This window comes from Pseudophryne corroboree, chromosome 2 (assembly GCF_028390025.1).
Source record: "Pseudophryne corroboree isolate aPseCor3 chromosome 2, aPseCor3.hap2, whole genome shotgun sequence".
NCBI lineage: Eukaryota > Metazoa > Chordata > Amphibia > Anura > Myobatrachidae > Pseudophryne > Pseudophryne corroboree.
Window position 1 is genome coordinate 342,793,826 of NC_086445.1, and position 8,191 is coordinate 342,802,016.

The following is an 8,191-nucleotide window of genomic DNA, read 5'->3' on the forward strand; positions in this document are numbered from 1 at the left end:
CAATGGGGCGGGTGGAGCTGCAGCTCCAGGCCGTCCATCAAAATAGGCCCACAGTGTCTCCTATACTGCTGCAGCCAGGAAAAGGTTTTTTTTTTTCCTGCTATAGCAGCCTGGCAGTGTCCGTGTGAAGCCCCGCCCCCTCCTGCACGCAGTGACCTGATCCCTACCCTCCCGCGGCCGCCAGGGGATCAAATACCGGCATCTGTAATGGCTGTAGTCACAGTGTCTCGGCGCCGCATGAGGTACCGGTCTATCACTAGTCAGCTCCCAGGAGCTGCAGCCACCCTTTTTTGATGCAAGTGTATCATTGGTCGCGTCAGTGAGCGGAGCTGCTGTACATGAAGGCCGGGTCCTCGGTGAGTGATTGATCATTCAGAGGGGTGTCAGCTCAGTCCTGGCTGCTGCAGCTGGGCGGCACAGTGTTGATCCTGCCTTCTGATCATTCACACTGGTATGCAGGCATTGAAAAGATAAAAAAAATATATCTGTATGTGTATAATTATGTGTTTGTGGGTTTATATGTAGTATATATATATATATAATATATATATATATATATATATATATATACACACACACACACACACACACACACATATATATATACACACATACATCTATATCTATATATACTGTGTGTGTGTGTGTGTATATATATATATATATATATATATATCTACTGTATAAAATCTGTATTTATATGTGTTCATTTTACTCTGAAATTGTGATTGAGTACTTATATAGAGCAAGATGTACTAATGGGAAAATGCGACCAAAAGCCCATGGTTAACATAGATTTTGAAAATAATGAATAATAATTTTTTGATATCAATTTTCTCGTCATTATGAGTTAATTATGGCGGACCCGATTTATATATTGGATCTTATATTCGTATAATCTGTTCCAATATAGGCACAATAACAGTTTTCTGTCCACTACCCAGTGGGAAGCTGCTCTAAGAGCTGTTCTTATCACTACTGGTATGTATGAATTAACATCATGGGCCATTTGAGACATGTATTGTATCCTTGCAGCAATAGATATCTGGTATGTCATTATAGGTTCCACCATTGTTGTTATTAGAAATCTCCTCAACAAGTGGGAACCATTTAACAAACATTAAATGAGTCACATTGAATTTACGACTCAAGAGGTATGTATTGTTATAACATACCTATATAACCTAGGAACCATATGGTAGTATCATATATAAATATTGTTATGTCGGCTAGAACATCCCAAGCCTACAAAATAGGACAACGATTAGCCCTTATATAAGGATCTATTAATTTCATACAATTCCATACAGCATCATTATAAATAATAGTACCATCTATTTAATGGGTAGAATTAAATCTTGCAGATGCTTAATTATATTTTCCTTAATTTAATGGATTCCTTAGACTCCTCCTCTTCTATTAAATTTTCCTCCTTCAATATGTTACTGTACAAGTATAATTTATGTTATAATTTTCACAGATGTTTCATGTGATATAACCGAGTTCGATATCACTTTTAAAGGTTTTTACCTGCCTATTGAAGACACATTAAGGTTACTTGTCCATACTGTGATTCTGTGGTATGTATGCATTCTAATTAGATTAGATATGAATTTATTACCTATTGAGAATATCCATTGATGTAATGCTTATATATATCTTCTATCTAGATTGTAAATACAATACCCCTGATGAAGTCTGTAGGACGAAACGCGTTGGGTTAAGACAGCGATTTTGTCATTTCTTCAAGGAAGATATTGTATATATTCGCATGAAAGTGAATTGAATTGTTACTAACATCATTTATGTATGGAATACCGATTGTTATTTCGGATTTAATGTGATGCAGTTTATATCTCATTGTGTTTTATTTAAAAATAAATGAGTCGATTTTTTATGACTATTTTATTATATGTGATAAATTTGTTTGACATACCGAGTAGAATCACTAGCTCCCTGGGGAAACACTTTCTCTTCTACACATACATCTATATCTATATATACTGTGTGTGTGTGTGTGTATATATATATATATATATATATATATATATATATATATATCTACTGTATAAAATCTGTATTTATATGTGTTCATTTTACTCTGAAATTGTGATTGAGTACTTATATAGAGCAAGATGTACTAATGGGAAAATGCGACCAAAAGCCCATTTTCAGGCTTTGGACACATTTCCCATATGTATTAAGCCTCGTACGCTTGGGGTTCAGTGCGGAGGATAATGCCAGCAAAAGCTGGCAGTACCTCTCATCTGTGCTGTAGAGCGATCCAATCGGATCCCTCCTTGCATTCCCTGCAGCAGCCGCAGCCCTCTCCACATGTGCAGAGCGACTTCCGTGGCCGGAACCTAGAAGTGTGGCTTCGTAAAAGACAGTTCTTATCGGGAAAGCTGTCCTTTGTGATACTAACTGCATATGTAAGTACTTATGCAATTAGTACCGATCTGGTAAGTGGCGGGATGTACCGCAAAGTCTTGCTACATATAAAATGAGTGGGTCTCGGGAAATGCGCTCTGCATACAGCCAATCACCTGCCTGTGACTGCGGCTAATGTCTATCTCCCCGTGACACACTGCGGCTTAATTGGCACCACTGGCAACGCATGGCTGTCTGGACCTTAGTACCCTACAGAACACTAAAGGGCTGGATATATAAAACTGATGTGTATAGAAAATACTGTTTTTAATTTATTTATTTTTTATTTTTTTTGGGGGGGAAGGGGGGGGGGTCGGCGGGAAAGCAAACCGAGTGTGCTGCCTGCAGAGTTTTATACCACCCCCCCCCCCCCCCCAAAAAAAAAAAAGGTTTTCTGTGTATAGCCCCAGAAAATAACATACAGAAAGTCCTCTCAATTTGCTTTATACATTTTGGCACCATTAAAAAATATATATAACTGACAAATTGAGCCTGATTCTAGTTGGACTCAGGCACGTCCATGTGTACGACTTTATGTTAATATTGGTATGACCCTGGTGTACAGCTATGTGTCTGAATATGCAAGTCCACTTTGAGCTTCTATAGACATTGGTGTGTCTTACAACGCAGTCATCAAAACCTGCACCAGCCCATGCTTGGTGCAGAACCTCTGGCAGACTATGGCCTCCAATGTTAGTAATGAAGCGTCTAAGTAATTTCCCAAACACTTCAGTGACACTCTCATAACATGTGCATAAGGAATTGCTTCTCCATGCTTGTATTAGAGATAAGCAATTCGGTTTTGACTCAGTTTTTCTCTGCAGAATCAGATCTGAAAACGAAGCAAAACACAATCTTTCCAAAGATAAAAAAAAATCTGGAAATCCAAAATGTCCATGAAATATGATATTTTGACTAGTTTTCAGATCCGAATATGACATGAAAAACTGTGTCACAATAGAACCTCTCATCTCTTGTATATATAAACGTTGCTATAAGGATGGGATGATGACCCATTTATTTAACTGATTAGTCCTACTGCTGCTAGTGCCGCTTGCTGAATTAGGAGTATATTCAATTGAAGTCGGATCCATTCTGGCATTCATTTGTCGAAATGGATCCGACCTTAGCTATTCAATGCAATCTCAATTCGACTTTTTAAAAAGTCGAATTGAGATGCGGGAGCAGAGACGGGGGAGAGCCGCGGGCAGACGGGGGAGAGCAGCGCTACAGCAGCTGCAGCTGCTGTCCCCCATCTGCCCAAATTGAGATGGTCGAAAAGGGGGCCGAAACCTGACGGTTTTGGCCCCGTTTTCAACACAAGCATGCGGATCAGCAGCTATTCCGCCGATCCACGTGCTTTTCGACAAGTCGAATTCCTAGTATTAAAAACAATGAGTGCAGGGTGTGCAATGTGGCCCCTCCTGGACACCCTCAAAAAATCAACCACATCCACCACATCACTAGTCACACCCCCACATCGTTTTTGCCCTGCGGCGGCAAAAAATAGGCCCTTTTTCAATTTCAGCTCCAGGCCCATGTGGACCTTAATCTGGCACTGCTGGGATTGATAGCTGCATCATCATCATCATTATCATTGGTCAGATAAAGGTACTAACTCTGTCTAAGTGATGACCATCACAACATGTTTTGCTATAACATGTACTGTAGCCAACGCAGGGCATCTATTGATGGTCATATAGTGCTCATGAGCAATAAACTGTATCTAGGAATTTTGCATATTCGCAAATGACATGTACTGTGGATACTACATTCCGGGTGATGGCAGCTCCACTGAAGATACACACCATAGAATAGTAATCAGAAACCAGCATGCAATGGTTGGCAACCATCGCAATTACAGCATCAAGTGTAAAAACTATATCAAGCTGGGAACAACAGTGGTTGCTAACCAATAGCTTCTGATTTCCATACCTACCTTACTCCACCTGCTACCCAATAGCTTCTGATTTGCATTGCTACCGTACTCCACCTGCTCTACCGGCTTCTTCTAATATGCAAGGAAAGTGAAGAAGCAGGGGATGATGAAGAGGGGGGAGAAGAATATCAGGGATTTATGGGATATGAAAGCCAATAATGAAAGGGCAGGGATAATAGGAAGGGTGGGGAATGATGAAAGGGGTGATGGTTAACAACTGGTGGGGAATGGTGAAAGGTATGATGAGTAATAGGTGTGGGAGTGATGAGGGAAGGTCATTAACAACTGATATGGGGCTGATTAAGAAATATGAGTGGCAGTGATAATCAAGGAGGGTGATGAAAAACATGTTAAAATAATAATAGGTTTGATGGGAATTTAAAGGGCATTTGGATCTATGATCCTGCCATTGCCACATTTTATAGCACTAATCCTGAGAAGTCGATCAACAGTTATATCTTCAATGCATCTTATCCTGTTTAACCTTCATGCTACGCAGTGTTTGCTGTCATTTAATTATCTATTTGTTATCTGATAATGTGTAAAGGTGTGTACACACGATGAGATCTTTGCTATGCCCGATTTTGACTATGCAATTTCCCTTGAACTCCCCCAGAGCCCAGATAGCACAGATTTTCACTATCTGTACTTTCGATTTTGTCTATGTACGATTTTGACTAAGTGCCAATTTTGACTGTTTCACAACAGCTGGAGGGCCGCAATTTGGACATGCCTGTACTAGATAGTACACTAGATAGTCAAGATTGACTTGCTTGCACAGTCTATCTAGCCTTGCGATACCGACCCCACAGGAGTGCGCATCGGGATTGAATCGGTATCGCAAGTTGCCTAACACCTTGAGATTTACACTAACTTTCCTTAAGATTTTGACTATATAGTCAAAATCTTACAGATTTATCTCACCGTGTGTACACACCTTATCTGTTTTATTATTTTTCAGGAAAGTCTAAAATATGCACTTCTTTAAGTTATTTTTCTTATCATAAGGTGTTGTTTTTCTCATTGACTTTATACCAGTAATTGAATTCTGCTTTCTGTCCTGTGTTTATCAGAATCCACCACTGAAATCATAGTGGTGGAATACCATGTCGAGGTAAAGTATTTATTGGCTATGTTAATTAGACCTCAAAACCCTGTGCCCACAATAGGTACCTCTTTCTCCAGTGAGCTATGTGTTTCAAGTCCAGGTTAATCAAGTTCATCCTGTACTATTGTCACTATTTTAGGTGACTACCACATTGCCTACTGTTCTTCTGATTCAACTTTCCAAAGAACATGGAAGGTCAAGTATCTGCTCGTAAATACAAAAACAAAAGACATTTGAGATTCTGCCAAACCAAAGGATGAAAATATTGACAGGCTAGGTACTGTAAGTAATTTTGGGTCTACACAGATAAATGAAGCTGGACTGTGGCTCCTGTGGCAATTGACCAAATACAATTTTCTTGCTTATGCGTTTAGGGAGCAATAAAATCATTTGAGGAGGAGAAACTCGATGAAGGGCCTCCGGTCAGAAGGTCGACAGTAACCATGTTAATTCATAATGGTGGATGAGAATGTCAACATGGTTCAAACTGTCAACAGGCACTAGGGTGATATCCTCAATTTGTTCAAAGGTTCACAATGTCAATATCTGAGATGTCACCATGTGAATTGTCGACATTGTGAGGATGCTGACAGGATTAGGTGCTGCCGAGAGGATTAGTGTTGGGCCATGTGAGTGTGGAGGGGGGTTAGGGTTGGGCACTAAAGGAATGGTTTATACTTATGCATACGGATTAGGGACAGTGGAGAATTACTCACCAGAACGCTGCTCCTCGGATGCCTGCGCTGAGTCTGATACTCCTGTGACTGCTGGGACCTGGAAGAAGATGCTGGAGCCGCCGCAACAGCCAGGAAAAGTTATTACACCGCTAGACCACCATGGAATGTTTGTCAACATGATGAATAATGATGTGATAACAAAGCTTTCATTTTACTTCACATGCTGGTGTCTATCTGAGAGGGAATGGTTCTTGCACTTATGTCAGACAGATTTGGCATATTACAATGTATAAGATTCTATCTTGATATACATGATACATGTGATACATCAACCTGTTAAACTTATTATTATCAGCATATAAACCCATTAAACTTACTCCTTGCTGCCTGTTGTTACTAAATTGCTGATTTTACTTACATATCTTTCTAACTATTCTAGTGTACCTTTGGTTTGTACAGTAGGAATTTTCAGTCACGTCACTTTATTTCAAATTAGGGCAGCACAGATGGTGTAATGGTTAGCATTACTGCCTCACAGCACTGAGGTCATGGGTTCAATTCCCACCGTGGCCCTAACTGTGCGGAGTTTGTATATACTCCCCGTACTTGCGTGGGTTTCCTCCGGGTACTCCGGTTTCCTCCCACAATCCAAAAATATACTGGTACGTTAATTGGATCCCAACAAAAATTAACCCTAACATGAATGTGTGTGCATGTACGTGTGGTAGGGAATATAGATTGTAAGCTCCACTGGGGCAGGGACTAATGTAAATGGGCAAATATTCTCTGTACAGCACTGTGGAATATGTGTGCGCTATATAAATAATTGATAATAAATAATAATAATAAATAAATAAATAAAGGTGATACACATAGCAGAAGAGAGCCTTATTTACACTTGAGGAAAAACAGACTTGGAGCAGAAAATAAAGACACTTTAAAATCTAGTCTATGGAAAATATTTTCAGTGGTATCCAATTAGCTGGAGTAATCGGTTTGCCGCGGCTATCCTATTAGCACTGATAGCCGGCGCTTATCCGGTGATAAATAAAAAAAAGTTGAAATAAAACACTTTTTTTTTTGCGCCTGCGGCATTATCACGGCTAAATGAATATCACCCTAAGTATAAAATGTATTATCTCTATGTTGGAAGCACAAAAAAGATTGAAGATTACTTATCATCAAAGCAAAATGTGTGCATACGTTCAGTCATAAAAATCTTAACGTGTGCCCAGCTGTACATCTCTACCATACAGATTTCCTTCAGGAGTAAAAACTTGTAGCTTTACAGTATGTCCAACAATAGCAAGGAGTGGAGATGTGGCTTCAGTGTTTCTAATAAATGTGAGAACTGCAATATCTTATATTTATTTGTGCACAATTAAATAATGTAATAAAGTATTGGCAAATGTAGAATTGATAGTATTGATTGGTCCTTCATGATGCACACATTGGTGAGCCTAGGAGGTTATCCTATTAGCTGAACTAAGGTCCTGTACATTAACCCTTCAGCATTTGTTTCTAGATTTAAATATCCCCCCACACATTAACCGTTTATCTGAATAATAAATAATAAATGTAAGTGGCAAACCTTGAAGCTCAAGTAAGTTCTCACGAGCAGGGCCCTCTTCCCTTACTTATACCATGATCTTCTCCCCACTACCAACAATTTCACCAAATCTTTGGGTTCAGCTAAGTCTACTTATTTGGGTATTATGGACCTTAGTCAGCTTCAGTTGCAATTTATGCTAAATCGCAAACAGGCAATTATCAATCGACTGCACATGTGCTGTGAATGCATTGCGCGTGTGTGACCTGCGATTCATTTGCGATTGCATCTTGCCGGGATGCTATCACAGATTGATTGACATGTGGCGTGCATTCATGGTCGTGCACATGGTGTTTGCGGGGAGTGGTTGGGGAAATGCAGGTGTGTCATGGCCGTTATCAGAGCGTGCATCTGACGTCAGCTGCGATTAAAAACATTGCGCCCGGTGTGGTTGCATCTTCATTATTCTAAGCCCTGGGTCATCCGTA